This window comes from Phycodurus eques, chromosome 9 (genome assembly GCF_024500275.1).
Source record: "Phycodurus eques isolate BA_2022a chromosome 9, UOR_Pequ_1.1, whole genome shotgun sequence".
Taxonomy (NCBI): domain Eukaryota; kingdom Metazoa; phylum Chordata; class Actinopteri; order Syngnathiformes; family Syngnathidae; genus Phycodurus; species Phycodurus eques.
The window spans coordinates 8,271,633-8,298,037 of NC_084533.1; the positions used below are offsets into that span (position 1 = coordinate 8,271,633).

General features: G+C 42.9%; 2 protein-coding genes across 7 annotated transcripts in view; one reads left to right on the top strand and one right to left on the bottom strand.

The window, feature by feature from the left end:
* The window catches only part of macrod1 (mono-ADP ribosylhydrolase 1), a 174,517-nt gene that overhangs the window by 81,461 nt on the left and 66,651 nt on the right, over positions 1 to 26,405 (bottom strand). The gene's annotated exons all lie outside the window — the stretch shown is intronic.
* The window catches only part of flrt1b (fibronectin leucine rich transmembrane protein 1b), a 44,218-nt gene continuing 18,519 nt past the window's right edge, over positions 707 to 26,405 (top strand). For both annotated transcript variants that reach the window (XM_061685323.1, XM_061685324.1), the window contains exon 1: positions 707 to 1,028. The gene's annotated coding sequence lies outside the window, so the exon portion shown is untranslated. The remainder of the gene's footprint in view (positions 1,029 to 26,405) is intronic.

Consider the following 26,405-nt stretch of genomic DNA (forward strand, 5'->3'; position numbering starts at 1 on the left):
CCCTAGTGAGGAGAAGCGGCTCAGAAAAGGGATGGATGGATGGGTAATAATATCAATTAATTAGTATTGTTATTGTTATCTATTAGTGGAGAGGGTTTTGGGTCGTCCACCAAATGGTCTTTTTCAAGGTCTAAAAAGTTCGATGAAATTTCAGAAGGGTACTTTCTAAAATTAGGTCATGGGCTCAGCCCACCCAATGTACCCGACCTAGACTCGCCTCTGCTCCAGCACCATATGAATTTTTTTTATTTTTTTTAGTCTAAGCCTTAAAATACTCCTTACACGCACACACACAGTTTAAACACACTGAAAGATATTTAAACACTTTGTGAACACATGTAGTTCAAAACAAACAAAAACATTTCCAGAAAAAAAAATCCACTCTATAGCTGGGATTACTGTACACATTTGCGTGTTGACACATATGTCCATAATACACACGCGCGCGCGCGCGCGCACACGCACAGATGATGTCACATATACATGCAGACTGAACATATACACGCATGCAGATAAACCTGCACGTTCACACATTGGCAAACGAACACTAACGCAGGGTTTGCACATGTGTGTGTTTATCAACACAACACACACGCACAGACAGACACATGCACACACACACATACACGCACACACACGCTCATGCACGCAGCGCATACTGACGAGCGGACGCACGCGCGCGCACTCGCCCAGCACCAGACGAGCGAGAAGGAGGAGGCAGCAAAGTGCGCTGAAGGTGACCAAAGTTGCTCCTGAAAGCATCAGGCTTCGGTTGCGGTCCAGAAGTGTTGCGCGTCGAGGAGCTGCAGAAGTGGGTGTAGAAATCGGACTTTTGAGGCGCATACACGCCGCTCTTTTGCGCTAGAGGCTCGAGGGAGGTACACTGCGCCCTTTGACGATCGGAAGAGGAGGAGAAGGAGGAGGTGGTGGAAGAGGAGGCTGCACTGTGGCGTGCGCGATGACGAGACGCTGTTTTGGGCTTGCGGGGCAGCCAAGTGGACTACGGCTGTGAAAACACTTCCTCCGAGGTGAGTGCGTCTCTCTGCTCTCGCGTTAGCGGCGCGACGTCGTGCTGGTTGAAGGTGCACGGCGATGAGCGTTCGAGCGCATCGCGGGGCTGAGCCGCGCGCAGAGGAGCGGACTTACAGGAGCCGATTGAACGTGTGCTAAGTTAGGGACACTTTGACAAGGGAACCCCACGGGGAGCCACAAAGTCAAGGGGAAAATGTGGGGGCCAAGGTAACACGCGTGTCCCCTTGATGGAGCTTCCGAAGGCAGGCTGCTCCTTTTTTGGAAAGCTTTTATTGCTCTTTTACTGTGATATTAGACATGACTTCCATTGGAGAAACGCGCACTTGAGTGCATCTGCTTTTTATACATTGTGGGGAGATGAAAAAGAGACAGTCGGGAAGATTTAAGTGAGAGATGGGCCTAATATTTTTTGGAATGGCGTCTCTTTGTTTTGTTGTTTTCCTCTCTCCTGTGCTGCTGCTTGTGTGACACAAATTGTGTGTTTGCGTGCGTTTCCCAATGGACATAACCTTCTTATGTTCCACTCGCAGCACCTGCAACCTCCCTCTCCCTGCCACACACACAACACATCTGAGCCTGTAAACACACACTCGTATATGTACGAGCAGCGGATTAGTAGTCAACAGGGGCCGTAGTGTGACTTCAGATTAGAATGAGATTCTCGCGACCGGAGCTGCACAGGATTAATGAAGAAAGGCGGAGAGGAATGGATGGGTGCATGTGTGATGGACTGATTAAAAAAAGAAAGAAAAAGAGTGATAGGCCAGATGAGTTGGGTTAGGTTAGGCTGCGAGCGGGAAAGCGGCACGGAACACGAGATTAAAATGTCATGTCCGAGCGAGGGAGGGACAACAAACGCGGGAATCCAGGGCAAGTCGTGCGGTGGAGGGAATGTGGTGAGAATGGAGAAGAGGAGAAGGCAGCAAACGCTCTTCCTCTATGCCCCCTGCACCCATCCCCCTTTTGATCTCCTCTTATTCAGATCCAACAGCAGAAGAAGACCGCTGGTTTACATAACAGGCCATTCTGAACACAATTAACCACACCGAGAAGCACAAAGGTAACCGTGGAAATCGCTAAATTAACGGATATTAAAAAGAAAAATGGCATCGGCGTTGTGCCTAAACCTCTTACATGACATTTCAAAAAAAGGACTCAAAGTCTTTAAACATTGTTCAGCAAGGCATCCTGGCTGTTAAACACACACAATGATGGTTCCTGGTGTGTGCGTGTGTGTGGTCCTTGACTGTCCGCAAAATAATTAGTTCTAACAGATTAGGCCGTTAAACAGCCTTTGCACTATTGTACTGTTGAATTAGTCGGCGCAATTAGGTTGCTGAGGGGATATATGAGGTCAATGTCTAACTATTAAAAAAAAAAAAAAAGGGGGGGGGGGTTTAGAGAAAACTACCATTAAAGCAAAATCCAATCCAGCAATTAATCTATGAAATCCCCTCGAGCAACAGACGCTATATTAGGGTACTGTGTAAATACTGGACCAGAGGCAATATGAGGTGTGTCGGCAAAGTTCTAGGACTGGTGTCACAAAACACATATTTCAAACCGAAACGACGAGTTTTCCCCTACAATGTGGGCCAGACGATCAACCAACACTTTTTACAAAGCGCTCCGGCGGCGTTTGCGTGGTTCAGTATGCAAGAAGAGGCGAGAGACGACTCGTGCCTGCTGACAATGCGCTGAAGATCTGACAGTTTCTGGCCGAGAAGACCATCGCTGCGCTGGAGCAATCTCCCTCCTCACCCGACCTGGCTCCGTGTTTTTTTTTTCCTCTTTCCCAAGTGCAAGGGGGTCATCGAGGGGACCCTTTTTGAAGACATGGATGACATCAAGATGGATGTGACGAAGGAGCTGCGGAATATCCCGGAAGAATCCTTTCAGGACTTCATAGAGTCGTGGCAGAGAAGGCCGGGGAAGTACGTTAGACTCCAGGGGGATAACTTCAAAGGAGAAAACTTTGGATTGAAATGATATCTTTTGTTCCGCTCATCCTGGAACTTTTCTGACACACATAGAAAGTTGCTAATTGCAAAATCTCAAACATAAAACAATCCAATAAAACAGAGTGCGCCTTTTTGTGCTGCGCGAACACGTCGTCGCGCCATGAACAAGTTTGCACACCGGCATAGGAAGACGTCGTCACACCACACAAGAAGGCATGTTTAGTTACTATCGTACTTAGTCTTTCATATTTATGGCCTCGAAGAGTTTTTCATACAAATATTAACTGTAATTATGACTTTATCAGTGCGTTAGCAAACGTCAGGGATTGTGCTGATTTACGTAAAAATTGGGTTTATATCGCTGTCGTACAAACGGAACTCCTGATTAATATATCCATCATCACATATATTATGTGTTTTGGGGGCTCTCGGGGTTGGCTGACCATTGCAGACGTGAGGTGGCAGCCAGCCTGCTAATTCTTTGCCGTAAATGTTTTGATGGCTATAAGAGCAGATGAGTCAGGGCGCAAGAGTGCCACATCCTCCGCAAGTTCATCTTGTCAAGGGCTCTTGAGCTGACGAGTCCAGCTCCAGCCTTCGCAAGCGTCTTTCAAAGGACAGATTTGCTTTGAGTTTGTATAGGGGAAACACAAGAGAGGGCAGCGCGGGAGATAAAAGATTGCAAACGACTGCTAACAAACAAAAAATATGGCGTTTTAAGCACACCATGTACGCTACGATTTGTTTGACCAGATTCGTTTGTAGGTCTGCACGAATGTGATGAAAGTCAAGACGACATCGACTAATCATTGACATTTTTTGGTACAGTTATTATTCATATAGATATTCACCAACAATTGACAGCTCCAACACTGTATTTACCTGGAACACACACACACACACACACACACACACACACACACACACACACGTTAGAACAGGGACGCACCAACGTAAAATTCAGCCAAGGAATTTAGACAGAGAGGCCCCCAGTGCGCACAACCGATACACTGCTGTATACACTGTATGCATAATACAATTGCCTACCCAGTATGGCAGCCTCACACACGGCATCTCTACGGTCTGGTTATTGCCGCTTCCTGTTCAATTCTCTTTCTTCTCCCGCGATAAGATTATCTTCGTCCTCCTCCTCGTTCTCCAAGACCAGCGCCACCACCATGGGGTCACCCAGTCCCTCAATAACCCCTCTGCTAGTGACCTTCACCCCTGAAGCTGCTGCTAATAATGATAGTCATCATCATCATCATCATCATCATCATAACAAGAGTTACATTCTTAATACACAAAGGCAATTAATTTAAGAAAATGCCATAAATCACACACGCCCGCATAAACACACACGCACACCCTGTTGGAGGGTTTAGGCTTTCTTATATCAGAGTAATCCCGCTCATTTGTTCACATATCTAATAATATGTATCCCTTAATTCATAGGTGGAAAACTCAAGGCCCGGGGGACAGATGTGGCCCGCCACATCATTTTATGTGGCCCGCGAAAGCAAATCATGCTCGTCAATTTCTGTAATTTTTGCTAAAATCTGTACCCAAATTCCAAATTGTCATAAAAATAAACAATAATGTTGAGATATTGCATTTTTCTGTTACCAAACACTTGAACAAACTATTATTCTTGTCTTCTGATTTCAAAACTAGTTATCCCTCAATTTGTTGTGTAATGGTAATAATATGTTTTGGTGATGATTCAACATTTATAAGGTTTCACTGTTCTAACGGCCCTGTGAGGGAAATCATAACTACAATGCGGCCCGACACAAACAAGGGTTTGACACCCCTGCCTTAATTGCTAAAACTGTAAATCACAAAGTCAGGTCACAGAGACATTTTCTAACGGTGAGTAACAAGAATCAATGTAGTATTAAACAATTTTGTATCCCAAATCATTTGCATAACAAATGCATGGTCTGCTAGGTGTCATATTTTGCCATGTTCCCACTGTGCCCACCTGTAGTCGTGCTGCTGGATCCTGCCTCCACTAAGAAGAGCTGTCAGCTTTGCACATTTTGGTTCCCGTCTGGTGTGGGGGGGAGGGGGGGCCGGAGACGACCCGCTTAGGGCTTGTCTGCTGCTTAACAACAACAATTGTTGGTCGCTCCGCGCACGGCACAACAGCAAGGGTCCGACAAAGTCACAAATCATAAACACAGCCTGCAGGCTATAATCTATACCGGTACTCTGGCTGGAAGCCGAGAAACTCTGCTCCGTGTGCACGGAGCATGCGACCGATGCGCTCGTGCACGTCTTTGTTGACACAAGGCTAGCCTAGAAGTCGTCTTGTATTTGTTGAATAGTAGTCTGTAATTTTGTTTTGTTCAAAGATGGCTGTGAGTATTGGAAAATATATAGGAATTATCCTATTCAAAAAAATAATAAAAATAAAAATTCAAAAAAGACGCTAGGCCAGGTCGGCCTGGAAAGGACCGGACCCAATTGACATCCCGCCCCTGCGTTGGAACACGAGCTTAGACGTGGGGTTAGCTTGCCTGCAATCTCGTGATGGTACGTATTCCGAGCCAGAGTAAAAATACTCTCACTCTTGCCACTGGAACAGCCAGGGTAGCCTAACCATAAACCACAGCAGTGCATTCTGCATGGTGGGAATTTACAATGTTTACAAATATTCCCGGACCTCTTCGTGTGCGGTGGAATAATTCCCCGCTCTCCTTCCACTTTGATAGTGTAGGCTGAGAAATTGTTAGAAATCCTGCTCAAGCCTGGTTTTCCCCTTTACTGGTTCTCTCTCAATTACCACAGCTACACATTCAGAAATAGAAGACTAATAGAATAACAATAAATAGAGGACTAACTATACTAAGACCAAAGACTAACTAAGAAGACTGAAGAGGACTACCTAATGTTAATTCGCACCCTCATCCGTTGCTGCGAGGGCTCTGTCTGCTCCTCAAGCCAAAAAGGAGTGATTAGCGACTAGTGTAAACATCTTTGTGGAGTAGTTAAGTCAACGAGTCCACAAGTCAACTCGTTTGTACAACCGATAATGAAGGCCATGTTTGTGGAAGCTATTGCATGCGTTTGTGGAAGTGTGTTGCATGAGGACTCTGCATCATTGCAAGGGCGAGCAGAAGAGGACATCTTGTTGGGGGAAAAACATCCCTCTTCGAACCCAATAACAATTTCCAAAGAAATTACTGTAAGAACACATTGCTAAAAGATTGTTTTCCGTAGGTGAATATTGACATTCGCACTGTTAAAAAGTCTTCATCTTCATTAAGAGGATTATGCACATGCATACATGATTTCTGTCATGTAGCGACGATGGGTATAAAAGATACATGTAAGTAACAATGGGACGGAACATTCAGTCTTTGAACAGAGGACGTAAAACTAACTTTTCAAAAGAAGGCACTTGTTGGTGGGGTTTTGTTCCCACATTGAGTTTAAGGCCACAGGTAAGCGCCACAGACGCCTCACGCAAACAGGAGAAATGGGATGACTGTCTGTGTTTCCCGCAATTTGAACAGTGCGTCTGCTGTCCTGAGGCTATATGACCTTCTTTTCTAATAAATCCACCTCTGTGATGTCTGCCTCTCATTATTTTCCCAAATAAAATCTTACCTCCTAAACCTCGGGGCGCTCCGAGACAGTAGAGTGCTGGAATTACCTTTTCGCGGGTTGCGCTCCATCCTTTTAAAGACTGTCAGCTTTGTGTGCACGCCTAAAGCCATGACATTCAACATTAATATTTCACAGCAAATGTAAATAATTAATCAGTATGAAAGCAGGACTGGGCAGTTTCTGAGCATATCAATGCTCATGCTTTGGCAAGCTGTTAACGTTTCCTTTTATTAAAGATTCAGTGTAAGAATTAGTCTCCATCCAAGTCAATAGTGAGCTGCAACAAAGACTGCTGATGCTCAATCCCCACATTATTATTATGTGGCCCATTTCAAGGAGAAGGGAGTTCATTGAAAGCGTATTGAAACCAAATGTTTTTTCCAATTCAGTTTATTGGAATGATTCCCTACTGATTCCTAATTGGATTTCCTTTAAAGAAGGTATGGGGTCTTAATGGTCGATATTTCACAAACAAGTTGATTTTATGTATTTTTATTGTCAAAATTAGCATGCACTCCATGTCTTGGTGTGACGTCAATGGCAGAAGACCAAATTCACTGCATAGCCAGTGTGGCTACAGGAATGTACTATACTATTAAATGGCAGTAATAATTCATAGTTTATATATCGTAGCTGTTGGGCAGAATCCCCTCACCTCCAAAATGAAAATTTTTCAGAAAACAAAAAAAATTGACAGCTTGCTTAAGTTTCCAAACACTGCTGTGCTCAAGTTGGTAATATACCTTATATTGCTGTCATATATCATTGCACTCTCACCTGAACAAAAGCTAACAGTAATGCCTTGAGATACGACTTCCGAGTTTTTTTTTTTTAGCTACGAATCGTCGTTCAGCTGATTTTTTTGCTTTGACACGAAAGCAAAAATTTGAGATACAAGTGTGTTATGGTGGGAATGAACTCTATTCAACTCGCTTCACAAAAAGCAGTAGTTGGGCAGACTACAAAATTCTTCTTCCAAAAAAAAAACGAAATAAATAAGGCTTTAAGATGAAATTCCCAGTGGAACTTTACTGTCAAATTAAACATAGAACAAAGACAATTACACAATGTGTATTTAAAACAACAACTTAATCAATTCCGTTTACCTTAATACTAACAAATGATGCAAAACGCCATTGACGTTATGGCTAACCAATAACATCGGTGTCGCAGTGATATAACCCTTCAAGAAACCAATATTTGAAAACAAACAGTGGAACAACACATGTAGACAGAAAATATCATAATTCTTACAGGCATATATTCTTTATCCTCTGTGAAAAAAATATTATATTACAATACTTACAATACTTATAATATTAGTATTTATTTTAAAACAAAGGGTTTTACATTGAATGTAAAACCCTTTGTAAAACCCTTTATCTACCGGTAAATTATATATTATACCAAGTGTTGAGTCCGATAAAAATTATACTAGTTCAAGTGATTCATCAACATGAAAATTAAAGAAGAAGTTAGTGAAAGCTATTATGTATTGGAAGTTACTCTGCAATTCAGTCCCCTATTACCAATATTTGCTTTTTGCATTTGATGCCATACTTAAATAATTGCTGAAAGTGTGGTTAAGCAGGTTTGTGGTTTTTAAGCAGTGTCTTTTTAATGTCCTTGAGCCTGAAGTCAATCTCAGGCCCTGATGCTTGATCCGTGTGCGAATGCGTGCAAGTCAAACCTTTGACAGAATCTGCAATCAGTCTCTGAATATACGGTATCTGAATGTACAGTCCTGTACAGCAATCAGAGCAGTAGAGCACCACTCTGCAAGCACAGTCCATTTATCTTATTGTGTAGAGGCTTACACATGCTAATTTCATAGAGAATAAACCTAATGGTTGCCTTTTCTTCTCTTTTTGGAAAAATTGTAAAGAGCCATAGAGACATTGCTGCTGTTCTGAGCTTTTTTTGTTTCGTAATCTCTTAACCAGAGGCATCATCATAAGTGTTCATCATGTCACCATAATGTCTGCTCGGATTAGTTATGTTGTCTTTTGTAAAAGCAGAGCACAAAAGATTGGAGTCTTCATCCTAATCTGTACAAGCGCTACTTTTCTTTCAACCATCAAAGAAAAAGGCAGCATCTCCTCGGGTTAGCAATGTAGAGATAAAACTGCATTACACAGGAAGCAAAATGCCCCTAAAAATTTATATTCAATCCCATGAGATTATGGTGCTTTTAGCTGCAATCCTCAAATGGACTATTGTGTGGAGTTATTTCCAGTGGTGTAACTCTAATTCAAATGGTTTGCCTTGACAACAAAACACTGACATTAAAGAGGGCGAAGAAAAAAAAGGAATGAATGAGTGGAAGTTATGACTTTTAGACTTGCATGTTAAAATTTGGGTTCTGTTGCAGACAGAATGTACAGTATACATTTGCTCACGTTTGACAGGTTTTTGTCAGTGGGGACATTTTTATGAAATGTTTTAGCTTAACCTTACAGGCCACAACATCAGACACAGATGTGTATGTGTTGCGTGGAGGGGGGAAAAAATCTGCCTTACTAATGACAGCCAAAATGATAGACATAAAACACAACTTTGTGTGCCCGCGAGTGCATGAGAAATTATTGACGGCTCATCGGAAATGACTTCTGTCTCTGGTTGTGCTTCCTTGAGCACAGTGTTTTCTTAAAATTTAAATTAGAGGTACAAGACGGGGCCAGAGAGGGCTGATTTTTTCACAGATCATTTCACTTATGTACTACAGTCAGGACATAATGACAGTTTTAACAAATGGGACCAAAAAAATATTTTTTTTGGATTGCAAAACCTCCTTTAATGCCCTAATATTACAAACGGTTAAATATCTTCACACTTGTATGACCATAAAGAATGGTAAAATGCTACTTAAATACTGCATGTACAACTAATACATTTTTTTTTTCTTAAAGGTTTTGAGCCTGGAGGGGATTGATTATATGTCCATTATTTTTCTGCATGAAAAATGGATTCTAAATACAAATCAAAAAGTCAAGTTGTTCCTTTGCTTTTCCTTTGTGGGGGGGAAATAGACCTGTAGAAGACCAATAGTTATGCAGGCGTTTATGCCTGAGGTAAAGTACTGCAGGAAGCAATAGGGCTTTATAAATAAGGTTATATCATGTATTTGTCTGAGGCTGTCATGAGAGAAATTATGGAGAGGAAATACCTCACAGTACCTGCCAGATAAGAGTCATAAAGAGATGCATTGCACCACAAAAGAAGGTTTTAATTATTTATGAGTCTTCGTTCACTCTCTCTATCTCTCTATAACACACACGCACACACACATAATATCATAGGTTAGTTTAGGTTTTATTATATTTGTGTGCACTGTGCATGTGTGGATATAAGGTCAAGTGTTCATATGAGAACCAGTATGTTACTGGTTCAATACCTCTATGACGCGATGTGAGCAGAGCCAGATGAATGTAGTCAATTTACCATCCGATTAAGCAGATACTGGTAAAGATGTGGGGGACAAGAGGCTAAACAAAAATGTAAACGTAAACATTGAAATTATTCTCCCTTTTCCGAAACAATCCAGCGCCATAGACGTGACTGATAAAAAAAAATACAAATTAAGAACTCGTGCTGTGGCCACCTGATTTCAGGGATAAGCAGCAGAAAACGGATGTTGAAATGGTAGGATATAATCAAAATGGTACTTGGAAAACAGAAAGGATAGTTTGCAAAATAAATGTGATATTAGGTGAAACACTCATCAGCCACCAGTTCTAAACAAGGAGAGCAGATTAACTTTCTGCCATCTGACCAATCCATTGCAAGTCATCAGATAATTCGCAGCACTGCATCACACACAAATGACCTATCGTTCGGCTTCTATACAGTGGCTAATGAAAAATAATTATAAACAATCACAAGCCCAGATGGAAGAAATGTTGACTGAGAGCTGTTGCATCAGTGGAAAATGTACCCAAGTGCGTGCAAAAAAAATAAAAAATAAAAAATTTTGCCTTTGCAAAACAACTCACATGTAGCAGCAGTTGAGTGCTTTGCCTGAAGCAAAAGCTGGCGTTAAAAAAGATGCAAGGCGCATTTAATTCAATTGGAAGCTGCCTTTTTAAAAGCGGTTTTCAAGTTTGCGACTCACACAAAATGTCTGAATATTATTTTTAGTCTTAACGACTGACATTTTGCAGTCTCTTTTGTCTGTTAGCTCAATGCTGATAACAACGCATTCACACAAAATCATCGTAGAGGCAAAAAACAGACAAGCAATCAACAAAACCAACATAAATAAATGTGTCAATTCAATAATATGTTTATTATTGTGGTTGTAGTTTGCAGTGTTGTAGAAATTCACTGCATTATAGTAAATTATATTTGTAATAACTGGTTTTCTTTTAACATTATTGCTGCATTTAAAAAAAAAAAGGGAAGTCAGAAATGTTCAACCTCTGACAAGGAAAAAGTGCAAAACAGTTTCTTCTCATGAACTTGGGCCAAATACAGTGGATATAAAAAGTCTACACACCCCAGTTCAAATGCTAGTGATATGTGATATAAAAAATAAAACCAGGAGATAAGTAACTGAAATGTGATTGCACAAGTGTGCACACCCTCTTATAACTGAGATGTGGCTGTGTTTAGCATTAACCAATCACATTTAAACTCATGTTAAATGGGACGCAGCACACACCTGCCACAATTCAAAGTGCCTTTGATTAACCACAAATACATTTCAGTTGCTCTAGTTGGCTTTTCCTGACATATCTGCTTTCTAGCAAAGACTCAAGGTTTTGTGCCAACACTGGCTGCTATTTCAAAGGTGTGCAGACTTGTGCAACTACATTATTTTGGTTGTTTATTTTTATTTACTCTCTTGAGAAGATGTTTTTTTCCCCTTTTCATTATTCATTTGAGTTGTACAGGTTACATGTCACATTAATGGTTGAAAAAGTTTTGAAATAATTTATCTCGGGCTCATTTTGAACAGGGGTGTGTAGACTTGTTCTATCCACTGTACCTTGAAATCAATAAATAAGATATCACACAATACCATAAAAATAACGACATTCGTGTGCATAATCTCTGTGTTAGGGTATTTGGTTAGGGGGAAAAAAAGACTCACAAAAATATTTTAGTATTAGAATTTTAGTCAGTATAACTTCTAGTTTTCATCAGAACAGACTGTATAATGTAGCTCTACTGCTCAATGACACGCTTGTCATCATCTAGAATTTTTGTTTACTCTTGACTGCAACCCTTTGAGTTTAGACATCAGCAGTTCCAATTGGGTTCACTTCTACTATCCAGTAGCTCTGCCAAGCATACTGCAAAAGCAACTCAAGAGTTCTTTAAGGCAAATAAGTGAAATGTTATGAATGCAGCCCTATGTCACAAGTCAGTGCAAACTGTAGGCCGGTCCCAAGCCCGGATAAATGTAGAGGGTTGCGTCAGGAAGGGCATCCGGCTTAAAACCTTGCCAAACAAATATGAGCGTTCATCCAAAGAATTCCATACCGGATCGGTCGTGGCCCGGGTTAACAACGTCCGCCACCGGCGCCGTCAACCTGCGGGGCGCCGTTGGAAATTCAGCTACTGTGGGTCGAAGTCAAAGAAGAAGAAGAGGTGGATAGCGGGTTCTTCGGCAGTAAGAGAAGAGGAAAACACAGAGCCTAGAACTGAATGTGGGGACTCTGACTGTTGGGACTATGACAGGAAAATCTCGGGAGTTGGTTGACATGATGATTAGGAGAAAGGTTGATATATTGTGTGTCCAGGAGACCAGGTGGAAAGGCAGTAAGGCTAGAAGTTTAGGGGCAGGGTTTAAATTTTTTTACCATGGTGTAGATGGGAAGAGAAATGGAGTCGGGGTTATTTTAAAAGAAGAGTTGGCTAAGAATGTCTTGGAGGTGAAAAGAGTATCAGATCGAGTGATGAGGCTGAAATTTGAAATTAAGGGTGTTATGTGTAATGTGATTAGTGGCTATGCCCACAGGTAGGATGTGACCAAGAGGTGAAAGAGAAATTCTGGAAGGAGCTAGATGATGTAGTTCTGAGCATCCCAGACAGATAGAGAGTTGTAATTGGTGCAGATTGTAATGGACATGTTGGTGAAGGTAATAGGGGTGATGAAGAAGTGATGGGTAAGTACGGCATCCAGGAAAGGAACTTGGAGGGACAGATGGTGGTAGACTTTGCAACAAGGATGCAAATGGCTGTAGTGAACACTTTTTTCCCAGAAGAGACACGAACATAGGGTGACCTACAAGAGCGGAGGTAGAAGCACACAGGTGGATTACATCTTGTGCAGACGATGTAATCTGAAGGAGGTTACCAACTGTAAGGTAGTGGTAGGGGAGAGTGTGGCTAGACAGCATAGGATGGTGGTGTGTAAGATGACTCTAGTGGTGGGGAGGAAAATTAGGAAGACAAAGGCAGAGAAGAGAACCATGTGGTGGAAGCTGAGACAGGACGAGTGTTGTGCAGCTTTTCGGGAAGAGGTGAGGCAGGCTCTCGGTGGACGGGAGGAGCTTCCAGAAGACTGGACCACCAAGGTGATCAGAGAAGCAGGCAGGAGAGTACTTGGTGTATCTTCTGGCAGAAAAGGAGAGAAGGAGACTTGGTGGTGGAACCTCACAGTACAGGAACTCATACAAGGAAAAAGGTTAGCTAAGAAGAAGTGGGACACTGAGAGGACGGAGGAGAGGCAAAAGGAATACATTGAGATGCGACAAAGGGCAATGGTAGAGGTGGCAAAGGCAAAACAAGAGGCATATGATGACATGTATGGCAGGTTGGACACTAAAGAAGGAGAAAAGGATCTATACAGGCTGGCCAGACAGAGGGATAGAGATGGCAAGGATGTGCAGCAGGTTAGGGTGATTAAGGATAGAGATGGAAATATGTTGACTGGTGCCAGCAGTGTGCTAGCTAGATGGAAAGAATACTTCGAGGAGTTGATGAATGAGGAAAATGATAGAGAAGGGAGAGTAGAAGAGGCAAGTGTGGTGGACCAGGAAGTGGCAATGATTAGTAAGGGGGAAGTTAGCAAGGCATTAAAGAGAATGAAAAATGGAAAGGCAGTTGGTCCTGATGACATTCCTGTGGAGGTATGGAAGCATCTAGGAGAGGTGGCTGTGGAGTTTTTGACCAGCTTGTTCAATAGAATTCTAGCGGGTGAGAAGATGCCTGAGGAATGGAGGAAAAGCGTACTGGTGCCCATTTTTAAGAACAAAGGTGATGTGCAGAGCTGTGGCAACTATCGAGGAATAAAGTTGATGAGCCACACAATGAAGTTATGGGAAAGAGTAGTGGAGGCTAGACTCAGGACAGAAGTGAGTATTTGCGAGCAACAGTATGGTTTCATGCCTAGAAAGAGTACCACAGATGCATTATTTGCCTTGAGGATGTTGATGGAAAAGTACAGAGAAGGTCAGAAGGAGCTACATTGTGCCTTTGTAGATCTAGAGAAAGCCTATGACAGAGTACCCAGAGAGGAACTGTGGTACTGCATGCGGACGTCTGGAGTGGCAGAGAAGTATGTTAGAATAATACGGGACATGTACGAGGGTGGCAGAACAGCGGTGAGGTGTTCTGTAGGTGTGACAGAAGAATTTAAGGTGGATGTGGGACTGCATCAGGGATCAGCCCTGAGCCCCTTCCTTTTTGCAGTGGTGATGGATAGGCTGACAGATGAGGTTAGACTGGAATCCCCGTGGACCATGATGTTTGCAGATGACATTGTGATCTGCAGTGAAAGAAGGGAGCAGCTGGAGGAACCGTTAGAAAGATGGAGGCATGCACTGGAAAGAAGAGGAATGAAGATTAGCTGAAGTAAAACAGAATATATGTGCATGAATGAGAGGGGTGGTGGGGGAAGAATGAGGCTACAGGGAGAAGAGATAGCAAGGGTGGAGGACTTTAAATACTTGGGATCAACCGTGCAGAGCAATGGTGAGTGTGGTCAGGAAGTGAAGAAACGGGTCCAAGCAGGTTGGAACGGGTGGAGGAATGTGTCAGGTGTGTTATGTGACATAAGAGTCTCTGCTCGGATGAAGGGCAAAGTTTATAAAACAGTGGTGAAGCCAGCCATGATGTATGGATTAGAGACAGTGGCACTGAAGAGACAACAGGAAGCAGAGCTGGAGGTGGCGGAAATGAAGATGTTGAGGTTCGCTCTTGGAGTGACCAGGTTGGATAAAATTAGAAATGAGCTCATCAGAGGGACAGCCAAGGTTAGATGTTTCGGAGACAAAGTTAGAGAGAGCAGACTTCAATGGTTTGGACACGTCCAGAGGAGAAATAGTGAGTATATTGGTAGAAGGATGATGAGGATGGAGCTGCCAGGCAAGAGAGCTAGAGGAAGACCAAAGAGAAGGTTGATGGATGTCGTGAGGGAAGACATGATGGCAGTTGGTGTTCGAGAGGAGGATGCAGGAGATAGGCTTACATAGAAAAGGATGACGCGCTGTGGCGACCCCTAACGGGACAAGCCGAAAGGAAAAGAAGAAGTGAAATGTTATGAAATGGCTGAGTCAGTCACCTGACCTGAATCTGGTTAAGCATGCAATTCATTTGCTGTTAGACAAAACTGAAAGCGAAATGGCCAGAGAACACTAAAACAGCACCTTCTGTACTATAATGTTTTATGCCATCCTCCACGAACCAAGAGGTCACCTGTTACCTACCAGGGTGGCATTTTGTTCTCGCATTGGATCTCTTTAAAAGACCAGAAAGCGGTTAGACAAGGTCAGTGGTGCACAGTTCCACATTCCACTAACTAGCACAGCAACAAAGTAAACACTGACACAAAATCAATGGAGATAATGAAAAGGGTAAACGAACTGAACTGCACTCAAAGCAAAAGCATGACAAGGTGGTGCACAAATGTGAGGGCACGCAATATTTAAAGTGTTTCGCCTGATGTATTCAGTTAAAAATATCTCAAACTGTAAAGGGATTCTGCTGAACTTTGATAAAAAAAAAAAAAATTATCTGGAGTGTGAAAACTGTCACTTTAGAATGATATCCTCATGAGAAAACAACTCCTGACTTACAGGAGCATCATTTGCTTTAGTTCCTCTAAATTGCTCAAAAACAGCACATTTTCCTCCAAACTGTTTTTATCCTTCACTCTAACGCTTTAGCTCTGTTGTCAGGTTTTTGTTCCCCTTCCATGGACAATGAGGAAACGCAGACTGGCAGAAACGAATAGAGATAAAGCGTTGCGGTTGAAAAGTAACAAAGCTTCTCAGCTCCATTTCAAATTTCAGCATTGCACCTCATCCTGCCACCTGCAAGCCACAAAGACCTCACATCTCATTGGATTTAAAAAACGGCACACACGCAACAACTCCAGGAATTCTGCTCCAAAGGCGTGCCAAGTTAAACCTAGTGAGAGTTATTGTGACCTAACGGTGGACTGTGTGAATGTGTATGTGTGCCCGAAGAGAGAGAGAGAGATTTTAATGGGATTATTTATTCAAACACAGTCATGACATGTTGCAGCCACATGCCGGGCTGTGTGTGTGTGTTTGAATATACGAGTTCAGATGAGATTGATTATATTGCAGCATCTCATAGTGCCAGCCAGGAAGTTAAAGCTTGGGGGAAAATGGGTCTTCCAAATGGACAATGACCTGAAGCATACTGCCAAACTGGTTACTAAATTGCTTCAGGATAATAAAGACATGTTTTGGAGTGGCCATCACAAAGCCCTGATCTCAGTCCTATTGAAAATTTATTGGCAGAGCTGAAAAGGCATACGCCAGCAAGGTGGCCTAAAAATGGGCTCAGTTACATCAGTTCTGTCAGGAGGAATGGGCCAAAATTGCTGCCAACTATTGTGAGAAGCTTGTGGAAGGATATCCAAAATGTTTAACCCAAGTCAAACAGTTTATAGGCAAGGGTACCAAATACTCATGAAATGTATGCAAACTTCTCACTTTTTGAAGAAAGTAATGCAAAATTAAAGTAATGAAAAATTGTAGAGAAAAAAAAGTGTGTTTTTGTTGAATGTATGTACACTGGTTTGTACTGTATATACAGTACTTTGAATGACTCTTTGGAATATTCCTATTCCAGTATTTCCTGTGGGAGAACATTTTAAATCCAACCTAATCGGAGGTTCTACTACATGCCAGGTCGTGTTTTGACTACACCCCTCAGGCCAAATCAAATTACAACTCCCTGCAGATTATATCTAAAATTGATACATCAATACAGTGACCGTACGAATGTGTTGTACAATACAGCATTACTATGGTCGAAAATGTTAGGTTTGGTCATTTAATAACAACGCTTGACCCACGTTATGTTTCCCTGCCGTGGAACGTTTTCATTCCCAACCTACAAGTGTAACAGATGGATTAAGGGTGGGTCGATTGGTCTTGCCTGCAAAGTGGGGCGCAGGCATGACCAATCGACCCACGCTTAATCCAGGTGTTAAGCAGTGTTTTTTTTGTTGAATTTTTTTATTGTTTTAATTTATTATACAGATTTCATAATATCGTATAGTCACATCACGCATATACTGTGCAATTAGTCAAGGAATAAAAGGCAGTTTGCCATTCGAAATATCCATCCATCCATTTTCTGAACCGCTTATCCTCACTAAATAACGTTTAACTTGAAATAAGTGTAATTGTTTTGTACACTACAAATCCTGTTTTCGCTGAGATGCAAAATGAATCGATAATTTTGAGATAAAAAGTTATTTTCTTTACGCACAAAACAAACCGAGAGGTGGGGTACAGCCTGAACTGGTTGCCAGCCAATCACAGGGCACATATAAACAAACAATCATTGGCACTCACATTCATACCTACGGGCAATTTAGAGACTTCAATTAACCTACCATACATGTTTTTGGGATGTGGGAGGAAACTGGAGTACCTGGAGAAAACCCATACAGGCACGGGGAGAACATGCAAACTCAATACAGCGAGGCCGGATTTGAAGGCAGATGTGCTCCACCGTGGCGCGGCCACTGTGCTGCCGCCACACCTACATGTGAAATTAAAAATAAAGTTAAGTAAATAGTATACATTATACACAGTGCTATGAAAAAGTATTTGCCCCCTTCTAATTTTTTTGCATAGTTCCCCCACTTTAATGTTTAAGATCATGAAACCAATGTACTGTATATATCAGATAAAGATAAAGATAAACCGTGATTTATTTATTTTTTTAATTAAGAGGAAAAAAACTTTTCAAAGCTACCTGAACCCGTGTGAAAAACTAAAAGCCCCCGTTGTTGAATGATGAATTAACTGTGGCTTATCACATTTTTTGGGAAAGCCGAGTCCATTTTCACTGACCACACCCAAGCCTTATTACCTCCAGACCTGTTCAATCTGACCAAATGAAGTCGGCCAAAAGCTCTCCAAAAGGTACAACAAAAAGCCACAATCCAAAGAAATTCAAAAACATATGAAAAATAAAGTAACTGACATCTATCAGTCTGGATAGGGTTACCAAGTAATTTCTAAAGCTTTAGGATACCAGCGAACCATGGTGAGAACCATTATCCTCCAATGTAGAAAACTTGGAACAATGGTGAACCTTTCCACGAGTGGGCGGCCTACAAAAATTACCCCAAGAGCATGACGACGACTCACCCAGAAGGTCACAAAGGAACCCAGGACAACATCTAAAGAAATGCAGGCCTCCCTTGCCTCAGTTAAGATCTGTGTTCATGACTAACAATAAGAAAGAGACTGGGCAAAAATGGCATCCATGGCAGAGTTCTAAGGTAAAAACCACTGCTGAACAAAATTAACATAAAGGCTCATATTACTTTGCAAAAAATGATTCCCAAGACTTGTAGAGGAATATTCTATGGACTGACAAGACCAAAGTTGAACCTTCTGGAAGGTGTGTTTCTCATTACATCTGGCATAAATATAACACAGCATTTCAGAAAAAGAACAGCATACCAACAGTCAAACATGGTGATGGTAGTAGTGTGCTGGTCTGGGTCCGTTTCCTAATTCAGGACCTGGACGACTTGTTGTGATTGATGGAACCATGAATTCTGCTCTATACCAGAAAATCCTGAAGCAGAATGTTCGAACATTAGTTCGTCACCTCAAGCTGAAGCGCACTTAGTTTCTGCAGCAGGGTAATGATCCAAAACACACCAGGAAGTCAACTTCTGAATGGCTTACAAAAAACAAATGGTTTTAGTGTAGCCTCATCAAAGTGAATCTGATTGAAATGCTGTGGCAGGATCTTAAAAATGCCGTTCATGGTCAAAAACCCTCCAATGTTGCTGAATTCGAACAATTCTGCAAGGAGCAGCAGGCCAAAATATCTTCAAAGAAACTTGAAAGACTTATATCCTTATCGCTTCACTACAATTGTTGCTGCTGTGGGTAGCCCAACCAGTTATTTGGTTTAAGAGGCAAATACTTTTTTCACACAGGGTCAGGTAGCTTAAAAAAAAAGTCGTTAATAAATAAAATCGCCATTTAAAAACTTAATTTTGTTTACTTGGGTTATCTTTGTCTGATATTTACATTTGTTTGATGATCTTAAACATGAAAGTGGGAAAACAATGCAAAACATAAGGATTTGAGAAGGGGCAAATAAATACCTTTTCACAGCACTGTATATACACAAGGTTTTTCTTGACGGAAAAGTGTTTTTAATATGTTCTGACTTCCAAATAATACGACAATTTAATTTATTTACAGCCCAGTGTACCTGCAGCAATGGATGAATCAACTGCACTGTAAACACTATATTTTACCACATAAACTCAATTTATGTTACTTACATCTACTCCAATAGCCACACATATTGTCTGTGTGCGTAACATAAGTCGCAGTTATATTTGGAACATGTTCACATTTTGTGTGGTTGTAAAAGTACTTAAGATCTCAACATGAGTCTGTGACTCACTGGCCGACTCTCGTACTTCCAGGTTTCTTGTGGTATGACAGTAACTTTCCCACGACCCGCTACTGTACTTGCCCGATTGTGATCTTTCCCGTCTCCAGCGTTCATCCCGTGCCTGCCTCGTCTCTCTGTCTGCTCCAGTCTCACCGCCAAGCCACTAAACGTTCCCGCTCCATGCTCACTCCTTGCCCTGCCGGTCCACATCCCGACTTGGATGTGCTTACCCTGTAAGCTTATCCAGATCTAGATAGAATTCTCAGGCCATGACGGACCCAGCAACTACACAAGCGTTGAGGAAAGGCAGACAAGACAAAGCCCTCCGCAAAATCATGGACTCATTAAACACTCTCACACGACAAGTATCCCTCCTGTCTTCCCAGAGCCACTCCAGTAATCCACCTGTGAGCATTCTTAACGAGCCCCGCCTCCCATACAAAGAGCCTCACGTTCCCCCTCCCGAACCTTACTCGGTCATGTAGCCAATTTCTATTAAACTGCATGCTAGTATTCGACCAACAACCGCTGAGCTATGCGACCGACAGATCCAAAATTGCAGACATAATCAATCTCCTGTGCGGAAGAGCTGTCAAATGGCCACAGCCCTTTGGCATAATTCCTCCCCAGTACTTACCTCACTAGATTCATTCATGTCAGCACTCAAGAAGGTTTTCGATCACCCCTTAAGGGTTGGGAAGCCACTCGGCGTCTCCTAGCTCTCACCCAAGGTTCGAGGTCCGTGGCATCTTACGCTATCGATTTCCGGATATTCGGGAGTGAATGCGGGTGGGACGACGCAGAGCTAAGGGGAATTATTTTTTAAAGGGTTATCTGAACAACTTAAAGATGAGTTCGCGACCAGGGACGAACCCACCTCCCTCAAGAATTTAATATCATTGGCAATAAAACTTGACAACCGCCTCCGTGGGAGAGCTCATGACCGGGGAACTACGACAAGTTCCACTCCTCCCACGGGGGCTGCGCCTCCCATGACTCCACCGCACACAGAACCTCCTCCTCTTCACCCCCCACTGGACCAGAGGAGCCAATGCAATTAGGCCGGCCCCGGTTAGATCCCCAGGAACGACAGCGCAGTGTAACTCAGAAATTGTGCATCTATTGTGGACAGCCCTGACACTTCATTGTCACCTGTGCTCTCAAGTCAAAAGACCAGGCTCACCGCAACCTGAGAGCGCCGTGGTGAGCCAAATCAAGACCTACCAAAGCTCTCCCTCTCGTATGACCGTTCCTGGATGCATTCTTGGTCCAGTTCACAATACACCAGTCTCTGCCCTCATTGACTCCGGCACCGATGACAACTTCATTCATGAGGGCTTGGCGTGTCAGCTCCAGCGTCCCCTTGAGCCCCTCCCATCTCCTAAGAAGGTCACGGCCCTGGACGGGCAACTCTTCTCTCTTTTCAAACCTTCATCAATGACGTCCTCCGTGATATGCTGAACCGGTTTGTTTTAGTCTGCCTTGACGATATACTCATCTTCTCCCGCTCCCTCAAAGAACACCGCCAGCATGTCCGTGAAATCCTCCAGAGCCTTCTTGAGAACGACTGGCCCATTCCCTCCACCCGCAAGGAGCTTCAATGCTTTCTTGGTTTCGGCAATTTCTATCGATGTTTCATCCGTGACTACAGCAAGGTACCTCTCACCAGTCTCACCTCTACCAGCTCACCTTTGCACTGGACCCCCGCCGCATCGCAAGCATTCGAACGCCTCAAGGAACTGTTCACCAGTGATCCCATCCTGCGACACCCTGAGCCCTCCCTCCACTTTGTGGTGGAGGTTGAGGCCTCTGAGACGGGAACAGGAGCCGTCCTCTCCCAGCGGGACCCTGACTCCAAAAAACGTCATCCTTGTGCGTTTTTCTCCCGTCGCCTGTCCATATCTGAGCGAAACTCTGATGTGAACTGGGGAACTATGAGCTGCTAGCCATCATTTGGGCCGTAGAGGAGTGGTGACACTGGTTGGAGGGGACTGTTACACCCTTCATAATATGGACTGAGCACAAGAACCTGGTTTATCTCTGTTAAGCCAAGCGGCTTAATCCCCGGCAAGCCCGATGGGCTTTATTTCTCAGCCGGTTAAATTTCTGTCTCTCCTTCCGCCCCGGTTCACGCAATGGCAAGCCTGATGCCCTCTCCCGGATAAATGCACCTCACTCCAGCCCAACTGAACCAGAACTCATCCTTCCTGCCTCCTGGTGCACCTTTCTACTGTGGGTGGAATATGCTCACAACTCCCTCAACAGCTCCGGAACAGATATGACTCCTTTTACGGCATGTTATGGTTCCAAACTCCATTGTTCAATGATCAAGAGCACATAGTGGCGGTTCCCGCGGTGAGGGAGCATCTTCGACGGGTCCAGTCTGTATGGAAGGACGTCTGGGCTGCGTTGACTCGGTCGACGGAAAAGAACAAGCGGCTGGCGGATCTTCATCGATCTCCTACTCCGCAATACAAAGTGGTTCAGATGGTTTGGCTCTCCTCCCGTGACCTTCCACTCCAAACGGAATCCCATAAACTCACTCCTCGCAACATTGTTCAATTCCCTGTAACCAAACTCATTAATCCGACCTCGGTTCAGTTAAAACTTCCCCAATCCCTCAATATCCATCCAACATTCCACGTGTCCTTGCTTATACTGGTGTCCACCAGCACTCTTAGCCCTCCGGCCGTACCACCCCCCCCACCCACCACCACCCCGTGTCATCGATGACTATCCTGCCTTCACGGGGTCACGCATCCTGGAGAGGGTTACAATTTTTGGTGGACTAGGAGGGATATGGCCCTGAAGAACGATCATGGATTTCTCGCAAATTGATTCTGGACAACCCCCTTATTAGAGACTTCATGCCGCTCACCCTGGGAAGCCTGGTGGGACGCCTGCAGGCATCCGTTGAGAGGGGGGTACTGTCATAACGCATGCCCTGCAGTTCCTCCTTGGGACATGGGTGGCGCTTTGCGCCCTGTCCCACTCTCTCTCTTCCAGAAATCAGCATCACCTGTGCCGCCCACCTTGTCTTCAAGCTGCTCTGATTACAACCTGCATTTAAAGCCTGTCAAGCCCAGCAAACCTTCGGCTGAGAATTGACAATTGTCTGTGACTCACCGGCCGACTCTCGTACTTCCAGGTTTCTTGTGGTATGACAGTAACTTTCCCACGACCCATTACTGTACTTGCCCGATTGTGTTCTTTCCCGTCTCCAGCGTTCTCCCGTGCTTGCCTCGCCTCTCTGCCTGCTCCAGTCTTGCCGCCAAGTCACTCCACCTGTTCACGTTCCCGCTCCATGCTCCCTCCTTGCCCTGCCGGTCCACATCCAGTATTGGACAGCCTTACCCTTTGCCAACTTCCAATAAACCATTCTTAATCTACTTCCGCCGCCTTAGTCTGCGTTTGGGTCCAATCCAACTCATATTGTGACACCAGCCCCCCAATAAATAAAACAAATTTAAAAATAATGACCAGAATTGTAATGTATTGTCTAAGAACATAATAAAACATAAAAGAGAATGTAAAGACATAAACTGGTTTTATAAAGTGTAAAAAAGGTTGAACCGGCTGACTAGTCGACACGGTAGTATGTATCACTTGCAAAATATGCAAGTCTATCTTCGAATATAACCAAAGCAAATTTCTGAATGTGATAGGATGAACGAGTCTTGCAGGTGCCGGGGGCGGGGGGCTTGTGCAACTGAGGACAGCTAGGAGCGAGGAGTGAGTGAGCTAGCTTGTGACTGGAGGCACGCAGAGCGAGTTGACTACTGAAAATAAATATGAATGGCGTCATTGTATGACGTATGTATGTTTGCCATCATCCATTCATCAGGAAGTAGCATCCTAACCAAATAAACTGATGGACAAACAATTTGTGACTTTTTTTTTTTTTAAGCTCAGCGTTGATGGTCATTAAAGCACTGCTAAGACTTTTGCACTGTACATTCTGGCTATAACGCAGCATTTGTATTCTTCATGATTCATGAATTCAATTGAAGCTTTTACAAGTGCTTTATGATACACATTTGGTTTTTTTACAAACTGCAGCACATTATTATGAATATGACATTGTCATGACAACACTGTGTGCGTGTCTTTCAGCCTCTTCCATCTCTCCTCTCATTTCACTTGTCTTGTGTTTCCCTACTCCTCTCAGCTCTTCATTCCACTTCCTCCTCTTCTGCTCTCTTCACTACATCCTGAACTCTTCCTTTCCATCTTTGCGAGCAGACTTCCTCTGGGGCAAAGATTTTACAGCTCACTTTGTCTCGCTGTCTGTCCTCATCTATGCTCCCATCCTCCATACTCTCTTTTTAATCCACCTTTTATTCATCAGTCTCAATCTAACAATAGGTTTAAGGAACCATTTACGGTCCCTCAGTGATTGCTCTCATCTTACTACAGCGTGAGTTTTTATTTATTTGTTTTTTTAACTGCCTCTATAGTTTAAAAAATGTAGAAGAAGGCAATCCTTGACGAACATTCCCAGGACACAAACCTACAGGAAGATATTAATTTATTTCAAACATAGTAATAATGATGCCACTACAAAACCTAACAAAGTATAATTGAGTATAGATGCAAAAGCAGAAAAAGGTGGAATGTTGCAGCAATACAGTGAGACTGAATAAGGAAAAAAGGAGAATGCCAAACGTGTAAAGAAACGTGTATCTTTAGAGGATGATGAATGTGAGAGGGAGAAAACGCTGAAACGTCTATTTTTTTCCTATTTAACACCTTGGTGCTGCATGAGCAGACGGCCCTACTGTGGCAGAACATTCAGAGATAATTGACCTCCCCCACAGTTGTGAGTGAGAGATGGAGCTTTGCCGAAGGTGTAAGTGGGAGGTTGTGTTGTCACAGGGCAAAAGGGTGTGATTATTACTCACCAGAGGGAAGGAAAAAAAGAACACTGGTTTGAGTAACTGTGAGAAAGTCAGAAAGTTGAGAGGAGCAAATAGGTTTGTGGGAGGGCGGTGACGAGGTTTATTTCCGTCAGCGTGCAGCAGACATTTGCATGAGTTTGCATCTGTTTGTGAGGAACAGCTGATACTAACATGATTATGACAATGTCAGATACATTCATACATAAATAGCAAAAGAAAAATTGGGAAATAAATGGAACCACTGACATTTGATGATCAGAATAAACCTCGAATGTGGACTCAAAGTGATAAGAACCTGAACACAATGCATGACTCTTGCCTATAAGCAAGTTCACCACTGTGTGCACTTGCATCTTGCTCATTTATTCAATTTCAGACAGGAAAGGGAAAGGATGAGTGCTCAACTTACTCGAGGATTGTTGTACACAAGTGCCTAAATTTTGCTGATATTATTTTTCTGCTCCAAATCCTGGATTATGTTTGAAACGGCACCACTTTGAACAGCGTAAGTGTCCACTTTTCATCCTTTCGCAAACGTCTCACTGTAGTGTACATGAAGCAATGGAACTACACGAGACTTGACTTGTCTTAAGGTTACAATTCTTAAATGCCGCTCTATCAGACGTTCAAAGATTCTTTCTCATTGTCACAGTCTTTCTTATTTATTTTATAATCACATAAAACACAATGTGGTTGAAATAGTTTCAAATCATTGCAGTACCTGTTCCCTTTTAGCACACAATCCTTTTTCTTCAGACTTTCACCAGCCACATTAGGGGCACACACAAAATAATCAAATCCGACATGAGATCTGAATTACAAACGTTTGCTTTTCATAAAGAAAACAACAAACACATGGTTGTAAATTACCACAATGAGTATCCGTAAAACCTTTACCATGTCTTTTTTTTAAAAAATTTAAACAAGATGTCATCACAGAGCCACCAAAGATGACTGACTATAGACGGTGTTTGGGCTTCCTTCATGTTTACAAGTATAATATTATATGATGTATTTAACTTTGGCCGAAGACACCATCCATAAAGAAAACAAACATTTTAGAAAGTTCCACTTCAAATAATCATGTAATCAATCTTGTTTTGATCGTTAGTAAAGCATACACAGGAAGTCTGCTATTCCGTCTTCAACGTTGGTCATGTGACGTTCCGCGTGTATGGGATTAGGGGTGTTCCAAACAGATATTTGATATCAGTTACAGCTCCGATATTAGCCCACCCCCAAAAAAGAGTATCGGCTTGTACCAGACTGGATCTAAAATCTCCGATATAAGCACTGTTATACACGAGTATATATATGTACAGGTGATTGTCCGTTACATTGAAGTTTTTTTTCCAAACTTACCACGCCGGTAAGCTTGGTCATCGTGACATTGTTGACGTACAGTACTCATCGTAGGCATGCACCGCGTAGAATTAGTGTGCGTCCTAGTTCCAAATGTATCAGCAAAAGGTGAATGGCTTGACAAAAAAAGTAAACAACAGCAGCCAATTCTGGAACTAACAGACTGTCAACGGCATTTGGAAGTGAAGATGAGATGGCTTCTGAAAAACACTCAGCATTATGTCGTTAAAAAAATAAAATAATTCACGTGATATAGATGCATAGCTATTCATTCGTCGAGTAATAACTAAATCACCGTCTGGGCATTCAAAAAGCCACCTCAAAATGCGGCTGCCATGTTGTGACATCAGTGGTTAAAAAGCGTCGCTTGTAAACTAGCATGGACGAACACGAGGAAGACTGTGCCAGTGACTTCAGCAACGAAATCAGCGATAGTTCTGTTGAAATCGAAAAAGAATGTGGTAATGACAGCAATGACGAGTTTTGCCCCAGCCATTCTGGTACGCTTTGAAGCTACCGATCTGCGTTGGTAGTAGCTTTACATTCCCGCTTTCGGTTGAAATCTGTTGGTACTGCATCTTTTTTTTTTAGCTTCCTCTTCTGCTGTAAGCTAAATCCAAGGGACTCTTGGAGTTTAGGTAACATTTCCAAGCAGTCCTGAGATCAGTGTGCACTG